General features: G+C 45.6%; 1 protein-coding gene across 3 annotated transcripts in view; it reads left to right on the forward strand.

The window, feature by feature from the left end:
• The window catches only part of LOC124612790 (neural proliferation differentiation and control protein 1), a 1,069,883-nt gene that overhangs the window by 280,281 nt on the left and 772,350 nt on the right, over positions 1–17,252 (forward strand). The gene's annotated exons all lie outside the window — the stretch shown is intronic.

A 17,252-nucleotide genomic window follows, 5' to 3' on the forward strand; every position in this document is an offset into this window, starting at 1 on the left:
TTTGATATAAGCTCATTGATATCGGAAGCGTGTGAAAATATCTCTCAACAGACAATTGCCAATTATTTTAAACATTCAGGATACAGAGATCTTTCTTCGCCATCCCACGGTGAGGACAACACGTTTTCAGCAACAACTGATGGTGCAGATGATGAAGATGGGGATGAAATTCCTGTGGCGGAATTAGTGCAAGAAATTTGTTCAATTTTGTCAACTTGTGAGACAGAGGACTTCACTCAGGTAGACAACACTCTTACCGTGTACGTCTCAGCTAGTGAAGAAGAAATATATGCAGAGCCAACATGTGCTTGATCAACATGAAAATGAGTAACAAGAACAGTTTCTTGTGTCATCGCTTAACTAAGCTTCTCAAAAATTTGTTATTTTCAGGGAAAGTTTAATTCAAATGGCAATGCATCGTCAAAGGCAAAATGTATAAGCACGTCTTAAATGAATAAAGAAAACAAAGATAACAGATTACCTTAAGTATGCCAATATATTGTATTATGCGTTATTGTATTGCAAGTGCGACTGGTCCCGGCGGAGGTTCGAGTCCTCCCTCGGGCATGGGTGTGTGTGTTTGTCCTTAGGATAGTTTAACTTAAGTAGTGTGTAAGCTTAGGGGCTGATGACCTTAGCAGTTAAGTCTCGTAAGATTTCACACACATTTGAACAACATTTTTGTATTGCAAGTGTCTAAAAAACTGAACACACTGTCTTTTCTTCATTGTAGAAAACTAGAGAAATTAAATTGCAGTATGTGTTACTTTTTCATTGTTCAGAACTGGAATAATAGTGTATTCATTACTGATGTTTTGTGGCAATGCGTGTTGGATATTTTCAATGTCGTACAGTATGTACTGTGCATCACATTTGTACGTTTTGAAGAGAGACATAGGAGAAAGGGTAGCCGTTCACGTAATTTTTGTGTATGATACTGTCTTTTCAATTTGTTACTGTTGATTAACTTTTGCAATAGAGTAACTGGAACGAAGTTGTACAGTTCACGACTTTTATACCATACGTCACTTACAAAAATTTCAAGATACCCAAAATTTACTGTTATGAAATTTTTATCAAAAAACAAAGCAAAAACCCGGTTTGTGCGACTGTCGGCTATAACGGCCGTAAACCGTCAGACCCTTCAGCGTCGTTATAACTGGTTATAATTTTGCTAATGTAATGGTATCTTTTGTTGCCGCGCGGGATTAGCCGAGCGGTCTAAGGCGCTGCAGCCATGGACTGGGCAGCTGGTCCCGGCGGAGGTTCGAGTCCTCCCTCGGGCATGGGTGTGTGTGTTTGTCCTTAGGGTAATTTAGGTTAAGTAGTGTGTAAGCTTAGGGACTGGTGACCTTAGCAGTTCAGTTTCATAAGATTTCACACACATTTGAACATTTATGGTATCTTTTGCATGTAACACTTTATCCTTATTTCAATCCAGTCCGATCAGTACATTACAAAATACGATTTGCTTGGATAATAATCGTCTTTCAGCTTAAATTAACAATGGATGAAACATTACAGGATTCACAAGTTACGTCGTCGTTATGGCGAACAGCTCGTCTGACGCTTTAATAATGACGTCACAAGCATCTGCCTCAGCAGAAGGTAGGCATGCAGTTACAGGTAGTGTGTGCTACACATGTCACTTATCTACGCACACTTGTTTCACTTACCTACACAGGGTGCGTGTTCCTGGGACATGCCTTATGTTGGTAATTTTGCAAGTCAGCCATATTTATTTTCCGTACTGGTCAGTACAACTCTACCTACAAAGTAACTCCGGCATCGCTAATCGTGATGCCTCCGCGGCTAGTCCGAACTGCTGCCTCTAAATGCCTCTAAACATGGGCAAGGGTTAGTTATGGAAATGTCTCTTTCAAGTTATTTTTGACCTTACGTTTTTCATTTTCAGTAGTGACATACGGAACTGAAACGATCTGAAAACTTACATTTGATAAAATGCGGTCACAGCATTGTAACATCAAATACAGTAATCTCGCAGGCGCCTAATAAATTAATACGCAGCACATTTCTTGTTCCCTAATTTCGCAGTCGTTCGTCTGTGGACCAAGAAAGAGTCCCGCGAGCGTAAACTGATGTAGCGTTCGGCAGGTATGCAAGTTACATGTCATTTTAGTAAACTGACGTCGACTGGCTGTGCTAAGTATTGTACCGAAGCGGCCTGTGCGCCATAATTCGTCGCCTCGGTACCTGTTTGTTGTGTTTGCGGTATCATTAACCTGATGCCCCCCATAGATAACAGCCACAGCGCTCAGAAGGTCAACAGTCAATGACACGCAGGTGTGGTGGGCGACACACACACACACACACACACACACACACACACACACACACACACACACAGGAGGGAGATAGAGGGGAGAGAGAGAGAGAGAGAGAAGATGAGATGCTAGGACGAAGAAAAAAATATACTGAAGCGCCAAAGAAACTGGTATACGTTTGCGTACTCAAATACAGATATATGTAAGTCGGCGGTTGTGGCCGAGCGGTTCTAGGGGCTTCAGTCTGGAATTGCGCGACCGCTACGGTCGCAGGTTCGAATCATGCCTCGGGCATGGATGTGTGTGATGTCCATAGGTTAGTTAGGTTTAAGTATTCTAAGTTCTAGGGGACTGACGACGTCAGATGTTAAGTCCCATAGTGCTCAGAGCCATTTTAAAAGATATGTAAACAGGCAGAATACGACGCTGCGGTCGGCAAAGCCTGTATAAGACAAGTGTGTGGCGCAGTTGTTAGATCGGTTACTGCTGCTACTCTTACAATTGCAGGTTATCAACATTTAAGTGAGTTTGAACGTATTGTTGTAGTCGGTACACGGACACAGCATCTCCGAGGTAACTATGAAGTGGGAATTTTCCCGCACGACCATTTCACGAGTGTACCGCGAATATCAGGAATCCGGTAAAAACACGACATCTCTGACATCGCTGTGGCCGGAAAAAGGTCGTGCAACAACGGGACCAACGACGACTGAAGAGAATTGTCTAACGTGACAGAAGTGCAACCCTTCCGCAAATTTCTACAGATTTCAGTGCTGGGCCATCAACAAGTGTCAGCTTGCGAACAGTTCAACGAAATATCATCGATATGGGCTTTAGGCCCCGAAGGCCCACTTGTGTACCGTTGATGACGGCGTGACTCAAAGTTTACGCCTCACCTAGGCGGGTCAACACCGTCATTTGGCTGTTGATGACTGGAAATATATTGCCTGGTCGGACGAGTCTCGTTTCATGTTTGTATCTAGTGGATGGACGTGTACGGGTGTGGAGACAACCTCATGAATCCATGAACCCTGCATGTCAGTAGGTGACTGTTCAAGCTGGTGACGGCCCTATAATGGTGTGGGGCGCGTGCAATTGGAGTGATATGGGACTCCTGATACGTCCAGATACACTCTGACAGATGACACGTATGTAAGCATCCTGTCTGATCACCTGCATCCTTTCGTGTCCATTGTGCATTCCGACGGACTTGGGCATTTCCAGCAGGACAATGCGACACCCCATACGTTCAGAATTTCAACAGAGTGGCTCCAGGAACACCCCTCTGAGTTTAAACACTTCTGCTGGCCCCAGACAAGAACATTTTTCAGCATGTATGGGATGATTTCTAACGTGCTGTTCAGAAGAGATCTCCACCCCCTCGTACTCTTACAGAACTACTGACAGACCAGCAGGATTCATGGTGTCATTTCCCTTCAGTACTACTTCAGACATTAGTCGAGTCCATGCCACGTCGTGTTGCGGCACTTATGCGTACTCTCGGGGCCCTAAACGATATTATGCAGGTGTAACAGTTTCTTTGGTTCTTCAGTGTGTGTGCTAACTGTACAGTCGAACGGTCTCGCACGAAGTCGTTTATTACCAATACGAACACGAAAATACCGCCCACATTACGTAAACATATTTCGTAGTAATATTAGCCGGCAAGGACAAGTGGTAATGTGGCCGCCTCAGGCACCAATGTGGCCGTAGGGCTAGGTACAACAACGTTCCGATTAAAGCAGTGGATATTGTTACATCGCAGTTCAAGTATGGAAGATGAACGTGGAAAAAGTCTCTGCGGGCAGGCGCGATGGCTTACAGTTAACGTGATTAAATTTGTTGCTTACGGGAAAGAGGAGGTATTTATCGTGCCGAAGGAGAAGGCGATGGAAACGTGTAGCCAATGTGTTAAAAAGTTGTGCAACAGGGTGCTTTCCAAATTACGGGAGGAGGGACACGAAGCTGAGTAGAGTAGAACGCAAGTTTCTACGCCAAAGAAGGGGAAGCAAGGTGGTAATTATAAGCGATCCACTGACAATGAGGATGAATGTATTATCAGGCAGTAATTTCTACTTTATTACGAACAATATAAATAAATACCAACTTTGCGAAAATTACACGGTTTTTATCGTACATAACTGAACTTAAGGCTAGGTAGGAAATTCTTAGAAAAGTTGTTCCGTCTGTAGAATTCAGTTTTAAAATGTGCCAAATTAAATGTGTTGTTAGGTGTAAACTAAAGGACACAGTTGGAGAAAGTGCATACTAAATTAGGTTTTTAAGGAAGAATGAAGCATTAGAATCAAAGTGGCCAGCTATTTACTTAGATGGCACATGGGCTCACACCCATTACACCGTAAATAAATATTGCCAAACTGACACGGTGAGAGGGGTATTGTCAGATGAAAGTGCTGTTTTGTTGTTGGCATGTAGGCGGTGACATGGATTTCGTTTTGAGTTCACATCTCATGCATGACCCAAAAACCAAAATGCCTACAAAGCGACAGTTGAGGTTTCTATTTGCCTTTTAAACTGTTGATTATTTGGACTAAGTGATTTTGTGTGTAGTGTAGAAAGAAAAGTGATGTGCTGATCATGAAGTCTTTGCTTTATTTATATGAGGAGAATCACATTTTATCTTTCTTTGACGAAACATGATACACGTATACTGAAATATTTTGCGAACTAACAAAGTAAAACTAATTGGCGACAACCGTATTATCCTTTGTGGAGGGCTAATTTGTAGATTATTAAATCTACTTTCTGTTATTGGCAAACTTTCTCGTCCACTATCATTTTCTGGTAACAAAGCATTCGCAACTCACAAGGGGAAGACTGGGATCGACTCTTTGATGCTGTCTATAAGATGGTGGAAGGGTAAACAAGATAATACAATGATTAAATGACGGGACAAACAGTTAGAAATAAAATAAATACAATTAATTGAATAAAAATAATGAATTAAGTCATTTTGATAAAGATTTAAAAATATAATTTCAAAGCACCTGCAGCGATTCGAGCCAGCAACCTTTTACTTGTCATGATTAATTTAACACCTGTGCTATGTTCCTTTTAATTATGTACACCATCACACGAAATAGTTTTTATTGATGTTTTTACCCATCCGGAATATTTCTAGCCACAGTAAGCGTCCAAAATGTTTGATTACAATTCAACCAGTGATTAGTTCGCATTGATTCTCCATATCACGTGTGGACTGGTAGGAGTAATAAAATAGCCTCACAAGGAAAGGATTTTTAAACATCTCTTCTATAACAACCTCCTCTCTCTATTGTTTTGGCCAAGTGACACACAAACCGATATTTGATGGAGTTAGCAAAATAGACTCAGGTCTAAATTGTAAACACTACAGTAGACATTGCATTCACATTTCGAAATTAGATTTTCGTCTTCGCAAATTGTGTCGCGTGTAAAGGTGGTGATAGATGGGCGGCGCGTAATTGTGCTCCATTTGTAAGAATGTTGGAGCGTTCGCCAGTATTATTTCCTCCTTCGTGTTTGTCGGGCGTAAACACGATGGTGCTGCCACAGTGGCGAAATTACTACTTCACTTTGCCGAGTAATACTACAAGTGCACCACGCTACTAGTTCCACATTGTTGTGATTTTTTAGTACGGTCGTTCCAGACTTATCAGTTGCGTGCGGTAGAGACGGATAAGTCGATTTGCATAATTTACGAAGCAGGTCGTTACGCAAGCAATGTGACTCAAAATACTACTTCCGTGACCAGCTCTTTGCCTGAAGAGACCAAGATTTAATCCCAAATGAACATGTCCAGAGTGTTTTATTGAGATAACAACATAATTGAAACAGTAAGCTGTCAACAGCCCTAAGGTTGGTTTGTAGGTCACAGTGCTTTACCAGGCATCGTCCTGTTAGAGGTGGTATATCGTTGCCTTCTTCTGAGTCGATTATAAAGGGGCCTACCGTTTAAACTAAGGTACAGTTTGTCATATTTCACATTAGATGGGCGTTTCCATACATGAAACAAGCGATACGTGACAGAGAAAGATCCTGTGACTGAAAAGGCATCGAACTCATTAGCTTGGATCCGCAGTATGCCACTTTACAAATGAGCCACCTATACCAGAAGTTTACGATATTGTAGTGCCCCTGTTCCAAATTACGATGCAGTGTTCCTTCGGACATTCACGCATGTCCAACGGAACAGGCAAAACGGCGACTACAGCCGTCATGAAATACACTCCTGGAAATTGAAATAAGAACACCGTGAATTCATTGTCCCAGGAAGGGGAAACTTTATTGACACATTCCTGGGTTCAGATACATCACATGATCACACTGACAGAACCACAGGCACATAGACACAGGTAACAGAGCATGCACAATGTCGGCACTAGTACAGTGTATATCCACCTTTCGCAGCAATGCAGGCTGCTATTCTCCCATGGAGACGATCGTAGAGATGATGGATGTAGTCCTGTGGAACGGCTTGCCATGCCATTTCCACCTGGCGCCTCAGTTGGACCAGCGTTCGTGCTGGACTTGCAGACCGCGTGAGACGACGCTTCATCCAGTCCCAAACATGCTCAATGGGGGACAGATCCGGAGATCTTGCTGGCCAGGGTAGTTGACTTACACCTTCTAGAGCACGTTGGGTGGCACGGGATACGTGCGGACGTGCATTGTCCTGTTGGAACAGCAAGTTCCCTTGCCGGTCTAGGAATGGTAGAACGATGGGTTCGATGACGGTTTGGATGTACCGTGCACTATTCAGTGTCCCCTCGACGATCACCAGTGGTGTACGGCCAGTGTAGGAGATCGCTCCCCACACCATGATGCCGGGTGTTGGCCCTGTGTGCCTCGGTCGTATGCAGTCCTGATTGTGGCGCTCACCTGCACGGCGCCAAACACGCATACGACCATCATTGGCACCAGGCAGAAGCGACTCTCATCGCTGAAGACGACACGTCTCCATTCGTCCCTCCATTCACGCCTGTCGCGACACCACTGGAGGCTGGCTGCACGATGTTGGGGCGTGAGCGGAAGACGGCCTAACGGTGTGCGGGACCGTAGCCCAGCTTCATGGAGACGGTTGCGTATGGTCCTCGCCGATACCCCAGGAGCTGGGAAGTGGCGGTGCGGTCCCCTACGGCACTGCGTAGGATCCTACGGTCTTGGCGTGCATCCGTGCGTCGCTGCGGTCCGGTCCCAGGTCGACGGGCACGTGCACCTTCCGCCGACCACTGGCGACAACATCGATGTACTGTGGAGACCTCACGCCCCACGTGTTGAGCAATTCGGCGGTACGTCCACGCGGCCTCCAGCATGCCCACTATACGCCCTCGCTCAAAGTCCGTCAACTGCACATACGGTTCACGTCCACGCTGTCGCGGCATGCTACCAGTGTTAAAGACTGCGATGGAGCTCCGTATGCCACGGCAAACTGGCTGACACTGACGGCGGCGGTGCACAAATGCTGCGCAGCTAGCGCCATTCGACGGCCAACACCGCGGTTCCTGGTGTGTCCGCTGTGCCGTGCGTGTGATCATTGCTTGTACAGCCCTCTCGCAGTGTCCGGAGCAAGTATGGTGGGTCTGACACACCGGTGTCAATGTGTTCTTTTTTCCATTTCCAGGAGTGTACATGAAATGAATTCGCAGTATCAAATGTGGACAATCCGTTGACACCGGTCAAGCGACTTTCAAAGTAATATGCCTTCCCTGTACGGGAGTATACTTAAAGGATGTACGATTACAGGTTGTAGGCACGTGGTTGACGACATAAGGAAGTCTGGGTATAGCCGTGAGTCGTACTCGGACACCGAAATGCTAAGGCGACCGTTCGCAATAAGCGGGAAACTCGGGTTGTCAGGCACAAATTTTCATTGACGTCATTCCATTATACAGCTGATGGTTGTCCATATTCGCAACTGCGAATACATTTCATTGGAGCACAAGTGTTTTGAAAGTGAGCAGCAGTAAATGACTTTGGGTCGTGTTCAGATTCGGTAACATGATAGTGTAATAAATTATTTGTAGCAGTTTTAACATTTCAGCAGGACATGGAATTAATTGTTACACACCAGAAAGCTGTGTAACATCGTTATGTCATGTCAGTTCCACAAAACGTACCTGATATTTACAGCTACATGTTCTGCGGAGACATAATCTTTAGAAATTTGCTAAACCTCCCAATCGAAATGAAACCTCACTGGTTGAAAGGGTATGTAATGTTATTTCAATGATTACAAAATCGATTCAAAAACAAATGGTTCAAATGGCTCTGAGCACTATGGAACTAAACATCTGAGGTCATCAGTCCCCTAGAACTGAGAACTACTTAAACCTAACTAACCTAAAGAGATCATACACATTTATGCCCGAGGCAGGATTCGAACCTGCGACCGTAGCGGTTGAGCGGTTCCAGTCTGAAGCGCCTAGAATCGCTCGGCCACACCGGCCGGCTCAAAATCGATTCAAATTTACGAAGAACTTGGCAGTATGAGCCCACTTATCAGTACGACTTTGCGACACCTCACTCCTCGATGCGTGCACTGATTCGGTTGAGAAGGGTATCATAAAGGCTTTTTATCCTCTCCTGAGGTAAAGTGGCTCTCAACTGTTGTAATTACTCGTTGATGTTCTGGATATTGTCACTGCGATAGAGCTGACATGGTCTCACACATGCTCTGTCAGAGTCAGGTCTGGGGAACTTGCCGGCCATCGGAGTAACATCACTACATCACGCATACAGTCCATAGAGACACGGAACATGTGTGATCGAGCATCGTCCTATATATACACTGAAGTGCCAAAGAAACTGGTACAGGCAAGTGTGTTCAAATTCAGAGATATGTAAACAGGCGGAATACAGCACTGCGGTCGGCAACTCCTGTATAAGACAACAAGTGTCTGGCGCAATTGTTAGATCAGTTTCTGCTGCTTCAATATCAGGTTATCAAGATTTAAGTGGGTCTGAAAGTGGTGTTATAGACGTTGTTCAAACCTTGTTAATATACAGTAACATAGCTATACTAAGGCAGTTGTTCGAGTGGCTATACTACAAATGGCCTCTGGTCCGAGCTAAGCCACGAACTTTTTTATCCACGTTTCTAGCTCAAATAAGAGGTAAGGACCTTCCCCCCCCCCCCCCCCCCCCCCCGCCTCAACACTATAACTCTGCTCGCGGCCTTCTGAAACAAATTTGTTACAGCGCTTTCGCGTTGTAACGATATTTTCAACTTCTTTTTCCTTGATATAGGCGTTACCTAGCAAGTATTCACATTTAAAGGAGCTGCCATTCATTGGAAAAAGTGGAAATTTCTTTCAGATTTTGTTTTCGTTCATGTAGATGAACCTCGTGATGACTGGGTGTTGTGTGATGTCCTTAGGTTAGTTAGGTTTAAGTATTTCTAAGTTCTAGGGGACTGATGACCATAGCTGTTAAGTCCCATAGTGCTCAGAGCCATTTGAACCATTTTTGAACCATGTAGATAAAGTATCCCAGCCATTAGGTGGTTGCAGCTAATGAAAATGCACATTAATTTGTATCTAGTTGAAACTGAAAATGGTTCAACGAAACGTTTAATTACGTCGGTGTGAATTACTGTGCTGCCGGAGGGCTTGTGCGGCACGTTGAGGGATGACAGTGTTCTCTGTGCCCGACAGAACTCCAAGGCGTAGAGTGCAGAGCAGAAAAACACCTGCCAGAGCTGGCGGCTCTAATTACGGCAGCGGCAGTTGCAGCAGTGGCTCCACGCCGCACGCCCGTAATTACTGCCGTGTGTCAGAGAGAGAGAGAGAGAGAGAGACAGAGAGAGAGAGAGAGAGAGGCAATCAGGGCACTGCGGAATATCCTCAGTCTGCTCAGTCAGTCACGGATATTGCAATTTTGTAATTAACGTTTCGCGAGATATCAGTCTCTCAGTATCTGATAATATTCTTCGTCGTAACTGACAAGTTTCCACCAAATCTTTACATATAGTGAATGTAGAGCTCTTCCGTGTGTCCAGTGTCTGCAGTTATTCATCTCTGACTACGCTCTTCGTTTCGGAGCAGTATCCCACAATACATCGTAAAGTTATTTTATCTGCAAAGGTTTCTTCACATGAACACATTTCTTTTTTTACCCTACCAATGAACCAAAGTCTGCTACCTGATTCCAAACTGTCACTTAGTGTAGTGTACTGAATTCAGTCCAGCCGAATATGTGCTGCACGGTAGAGGTGGGTGAAAGATGGCTGCCTATCCTTTCATGACATGTTGGTCAGGCGGAATGTTGACGGTACTGTAGCGGGACTTTGAATTCCGCCGCGCTACACTCGTTCTCTCAGATATAAATTATGCCGTCGCAGCTGTATGAGCGCTCGACGGCAAAGAAAATATATAAGAAAATGAAGGTACTAAAATTGCAACTCTTTTGTCTCTTGAGAGCGGAAGTTTAACATACATAGTAGCTAGTCTTGGTCGGATAAAGACGAAAAAACTTATTGATGTGCAGACGTATTGTAGAAGTTTGTGTGAAATTCGGAGGATGTAAGCAGCAACGAAAAATAGATTGCATTCAGTATCAAGATGGTTTCGATTTGTATACATTAGTAATTTCTGGACAATGAAATTTATTGCAAAATTTCGGAGCAGCTACGACTTTTCACGCAGAAATGAAGCAGGAGATTTTTGGAGAACAAGACCTGGACGCCGCACGAGAGAAGACATGTTAACATGGTAAAGGATGAACTCTTATCTACGCCATTTCCCCCTGTTAATCACATTTTGTTATTCTCTGTTCTTTTTCAGATAATTTTTGTAGTGGAAATTGGTTCGACTTTTGCTCAGAAACGCCACAAGGACCACCCCAACAATAGTTTTTTTTTTTTCCGAATCACGAAGTCCGATAGCTTTTCTGTAATACGAAGTCCAATTTGCATTTCATTCTTTCTTGTTTTCACGGTCATTTACGATTTTAAAACCCCCTTTTTATTCACCATTTCTTCCCACATTTTAACCTTTTCTTTTCTTCTCTTCTTTTTTTTTTTTTTTTTTTTTTTTTTCTTTTTGCCGGCCGCGGTGGTCTAGCGGTTCTGGCGCTGCAGTCCGGAACCGCGGGACTGCTACGGTCGCAGGTTCGAATCCTGCCTCGGGCATGGGTGTGTGTGATGTCCTTAGGTTAGTTAGGTTTAAGTAGTTCTAAGTTCTAGGGGACTTATGACCTAAGATGTTGAGTCCCATAGTGCTCAGAGCCATTTGAACCATTTTTTTCTTTTTTATTAATCACTACAGTACGTTGGGACATGCCGCTTATAGGAAGCCAACTCATGTTGTCTCGGATATGTCTGAGGTGACGACCACCAAAGATCCTGCCTTGCAGTGCGGATGCACACCGTGCCTGATCTCTTACGAGAATCAGGAGTTGCCAGTAAGGGGTTCACGGTTAGGCGATGCTGCGTCAGCAGCTGTGTGCAACAAGGTGGTAGTTTGGGTCGGATGCGAAGGGTACTCGGATGACCCAGGTGGTTAAAGCGTCCACTCACGTTAAGCGGGAAATCTGGGTTCGTGCCCTGCAGCGGCACAATTTTTGACCTGTTCCCAGTGATTCATTTCAGTGTCCAAATGCGGCTGACGTCATTGAAACCTTTGCAAAATTATTCTGATTTATATCATCAGACTGACAATTGTCACCACCCGGATCGGCGTGAAGTGGTACTTCGTACCTTGGTTCACAGAGCCCACGTCATCTGAGACACTGAAAGTATGGCAGCTGAGTTTGCCCACCTTGATGTCGCCTTTCGCCAGAACGGCTATACAGAAAACAGCTGGGGCGCGTGTTATGTTATCGATCAACCGTGTATCGAGCGAGCGATTAAATTAACGAGTTGGAAGCCAGTTTACGGCCTTATAGCCTTAGGAAGGTAGTATTCCCGACAGGATTGGTCGTATTCTGTGGAAGCATTATATGAAATGCAATTTTCGACCGTCATGCAAGATTATGACCCCTTGTCAAGGATGATTTTTGTTTTTGTAACGCATTTTCCTACTGTATCCCTTAAAGCTAAGCTGTGTAATGTCATATAGTGATGAGACCATCAGGAACATGGAGGAATGATGTGTTGAGCATAAGCGTCATGCACGCTTTCAACTACTGAGCAAATATGCAAATGCACAATATTGCCTTGGCACTTATCATCCTATGTAATATAAAACACGGAGATTTTGGCGAGCATTTCCAGCTACTGAGATAATGTTACTAAGGAAGAAGTTGAGATTAAATTAGCAAATGACCTTAAAACTATATTGGCTGTCAGTACCTTCTGACGTTGCTCATCTTTAGTTGTGTGATAGCGCTATTGTTTACTCTCTCTGTGTGTGTGTGTGTGTGTGTGTGTGTGTGTGTGTGTGTTTGTGTGTGGTCCTCTTTAAATTTCGTTGCAGGGCGCTATCTCGCTGCTTTTGTGCCTTGTATATGTGTGTGTGTGTGTGGGGGGGGGGGGGCCTCTTTAAATATCGTTGCACAGCGCCATCTCGCTGCTTTTGTGCCTTGAAAATGAAAGGGAGTACATCTGTCGAAATTTCTCGTAAGATGTTTGAACATACAATCGGATATTGATAATATTTCAAAGTGGTGCACAGTTTGGCAAGTTGCTTCAAATTTTCAGAAATGCGAAACTGCGAGCTTCACAAAAACATAGTCCGGAATCAGTTAACTGTTATAAATACAGTCGGTAATAATTTATGGGGATGTGAAGTGGAATGATCAGATAGTCTCAGTCATACACTACTGGCCATTAAAATCGCTACACCAAGAAGAAATGCAGATGATAAACGGTATTCATTGTACAAATATATTATACTAGAACTGATATGTGATTCCATTTTCAGACAATTTGGGTGCATAGATCCTGAGAAATCAGTACCCAGAACAACCACCTCTGGCCGTAATAACGGCCTTGATACGCCTGGGCATTGAGTCAAACAGAGCTTGGATGGCGTGTACAGGTACAGCTGCCCATGCAGCTTCAACACGATACCACAGCTCGTCAAGAGTAGTGACTGGCGTATTGTGACGAGCCAGTTGCTAGGCCACCATTGACCAGACGTTTTCAATTGCTGAGAGATCTGGAGAATGTGCTGGCCAGGGCAGCAGTCGAACATTTTCTGTATCCAGAAAGGCCCGTACAGGACCTGCAACATGCGGTCGTGCATTATCCTGCTGAAATGTAGGGTTTCGCAGGGATCGAATGAAGGGTAGAGCCACGGGTCGTAACACTTCTGAAATGTAACGTCCACTGTTCAAAGTGCCGTCAATGCGAACAAGAGGTGACCGAGACGTGTAACCAATGGCACCCCATACCATCACGCCGGGTGATACGCCAGTACGGCGATGACGAATACACGCTTCCAATGTGCGTTCACCGCGATGTCGCCAAACACGGATGCGACCATCATGATGCTGTAAACAGAACCTGGATTCATCCGAAAAAATGAAGTTTTGCCATTCGTGCACCCAGGTTCGTCATTGAGTACACCATCGCAGGTGCTCCTGTCTGTGATGCAGCGTCATGGGTAACCGCAGCCACGGTCTCCGAGCTGATACTTCATGCTGCTGGAAGCGTCGTCGAACTGTTCGTGCAGATGGTTGTTGTCTTGCAAACATCCTATCTGTTGACTCAGGTATCGAGACGTGGCTGCACGATCCGCTACAGCCATGAGGACAAGATGCCTGTCATCTCGACTGCTAGTGATACGAGGCCGTTGGGATCCAGCACGGCGTTCCGTATTACCATTCTGAACCCACCGATTCCATATTCTGCTAACAGTCATCGGATCTCGACCAACGCGAGCAGCAATGTCGCGATACGACAAACCGCAATCGCGGTAGACTAGAATCCGACCTTTATCAAAGTCGGAAACGTGATGGTACGCAATTCTTCTCATTACACGGGGCATCACAACAACGTTTCACCAGGCAACGCCGGACAACAGCTGTTTGTGTATGAGAAATCGGTTGGAAACTTTTCTCGTGTCAGCGCTTTGTAGGTGTCGCCACCGGCGCCAACCTTGTGTAAATGGTCTGAAAATCTAATCATTTGCATATCTCAGCATCTTCTTCCTGTCGGTTAAATTTCGCGTCTGTAGCACCTGATCTTCGTGGTGTAGCAATTTTAATGGCCAGTAGTGTAGATAAATTAGATGGCGGACTTCTGTCGATTGGTAAGATACTAGGAAAATACACTCATTCTACAAGGGAGAATACCAATAAAAAATTCGTTTATCGGAGTTTAGAATATTGCTCAACTGTATTTAAACCATACTAAATAGGACTAACAGTGAGTATTGAATGTGTACGAAGAAGGACAACACAGATTGTCACATGTGTGTTTCACCCACAGAGCAGAGTCACCGGAATGCTTAAAGTCCTGAATATGGCAGACCCTTGAAGATAAACACCAATTATGCCGTGACAGCCCACTTAGAAAGTTTCAGAAATCAGAATCTAGTAGTATCCTACAGAAAATGGTTTCCAGAGTACGGATGCAGAAGCAGGTACACATGTCCGGTTACTTGACTTCTGTGGCATATAACTCGCGCCTCTTTATGGATGATATGACTGCGCACCAGATGTTGACCAGTACTGAGATAATGAATCATTTGTTACAATGTAGCGCTTGTGCTCTTTCCGACAATCTGCAATAGTCGGCATAGGCCTCTGTCCTCAACACAACCGAGTCAAACAGCGCTGTTTTAGGACGCAAAAACAGCTACGATAGTTAACGCCCATGTCAGAACTGTAAAACACGTAGACAAAGAGAGGAGTCAAAAACGACTACACGTTAATCCCAATCGACGGAAGAGAAGACAGCTAAAAACAGGGACGTGGAGAAAGGTCTATAAAATACGCCATAGAGGAACAGAGGTCCTGAACTAAAAATTAAATGGCCTTCCCCATATTGCTAAGCACTTCGTCGTCAGGCCACAAGTGACACATCGGGACCATCCGACTGCCGTGTCATCCCCAGCTGAGGATGCGGAGAGGAGGGGCGAGTGGTCAGCACACCGCTCTCCCAGTCGTTATGATGGTTTTCTTTGACCGGAGCCGCTACTATTCGGTCGAGTAGCTCCTCAATTGGCATCACGAGGCTGAGTGCACCCCGAAAAATGGCAACAGCGCATGACGGCCCGGATGGCCACCCATCCAAGTGCCGGCCACGCCCAACAGCGCTTAACTTCGGTGATCTGACGAGAACCGGTGTATTTTTTTTTTGGACCGGTGGGGGCTCGGGGGGCAAAGTGGGCAGGGGTCGAAACCTGAGGCCTGGCCACAGTGTCCCCCGCACCACCACCGAGCCTGTGGTGCTTAGGGAAGTGGGAGAAACAGGAATCAACAGTAGTGGAAGGCGTTGTTATTTATTTATTTGCATGTGTTTTTGTAATATTCACTAATAGCATGAAATTATGGGAACACATATGCGAAAGATAAAAGAAATATAAATTCTAGGTAAAGAAAAAGAAAGGAAAAAGGAAAAGCAAAAAGAAATAAAATCCGCGCAATCTGCGACGCGCTCTCCCATCCGCGGAGGTCAGAAGTAGAATAGATCGTAGGCGGTTGAAACTCAGACACCGCCGGGGGAGGAGGGGTGGGTGCCCTCTGTGCCAGGCACCCCCCAACTCAGTGGAGGTCTAACAAGGACCGCTCGAAGATAGTTAGCAAATAATGTTCGGTAACGTGGCGTGTTTTCGAGAGCTGCATGGGCTGTTCGTAAATAGGTCCAGAAGTCGTGGCGGGATTTAGGTCCCTCATTAAAGAGATAAGCGACCGCCCACCCTTTGACCCACGTAATAGCATGACATTTGGCGGCGGGAAAATGTCGGTCCTCCGGGTATAGAAACATTCGAGGCTCGACTGTGTCTGGTGGCACCCGGAGATAGCAGGCAATGATTTGCTGCAAGAAGCGCCATACATCTTGCGATGAGGCGCATGTCAGACGGTGTTCATCAGTGTCCAGTTGCTGGCAAAGGAGACAAAGAGGGGATTCTGACAAGCCAATGTTGTGCAGGCGCTGCTTCGTGGCAAATTTCCTGTTGACTATGTGATACCACAGCGCCCGGACGTTCGTAGGGAGGAAGGCCTGGTGGACGGTAGTCCACACTATGGGCCACTGGATGGAGGGGTGTTTGGTCTCCATCACATTCCGGGGAACACAGCGCAGCAACAGGCTGTAAAAATCCTTAGTCCTAGGTGGGCGTGTATCTGGGAGACTGGTATGTATATAACTGTAGTCGACGAAAAAGGTCGAAAGATGGGACAAATGAGGCACGATATGGCCGACAGACACTGGTGGTGAGGTGGAAGCTGGTAGGAGGACCTCAAGCAAGCTGCGTGTTAAAGATGTACCCTGGCCCATCCACTGTTTTCTCATGGTACTCATGTACAAGGCTGCAGCTCGCATACGGACATTGACGAGCCCGACGCCACCATACCGTGTGGGCAGGGTAAGTGTCTCATAACGGACTTTAAACATTGAACCAGCCGTGAGGTAATAGCCAAAAGCCGCCTGAAGGTTGCGCCCAATTGCTGTTGGCAGAGGGAGAACTTGCGCGATGTGAACCAATTTTGATGTTACATAAAGATTAATAAACGCAACCCTTTGAAGTGTGTCCTGGCGGCGCAAGAGGTTCTGGCGGACGTCGTTGCGGATGACGTGTAACAGGCGACGGAAATTCGTTGCCGCCGTGCGTGTGACCGTGGGGGTAAAGGTAATGCCCAGGTACCGGAAAGTCCGCACAAGCGGCAGTGGTGCCACTTCACCCTCCTGGAGGCCTCGTCCAATGTGCATTGCAGAAGATTTGGCGACATTCATGGCACTGCCAGCGGCAGCCCCATAACGGGTAATCAAGTCGAGGACATCCCGAATCTCAGAGCCGGAGCGAATGAGGAGGAGGAGGTCATCAGCATATGCCCGACAGCGAAAAGTGTGTTGGCGTA

The sequence above is a fragment of the Schistocerca americana genome, chromosome 4 (assembly GCF_021461395.2).
Source record: "Schistocerca americana isolate TAMUIC-IGC-003095 chromosome 4, iqSchAmer2.1, whole genome shotgun sequence".
In the NCBI taxonomy this organism is placed as follows: domain Eukaryota; kingdom Metazoa; phylum Arthropoda; class Insecta; order Orthoptera; family Acrididae; genus Schistocerca; species Schistocerca americana.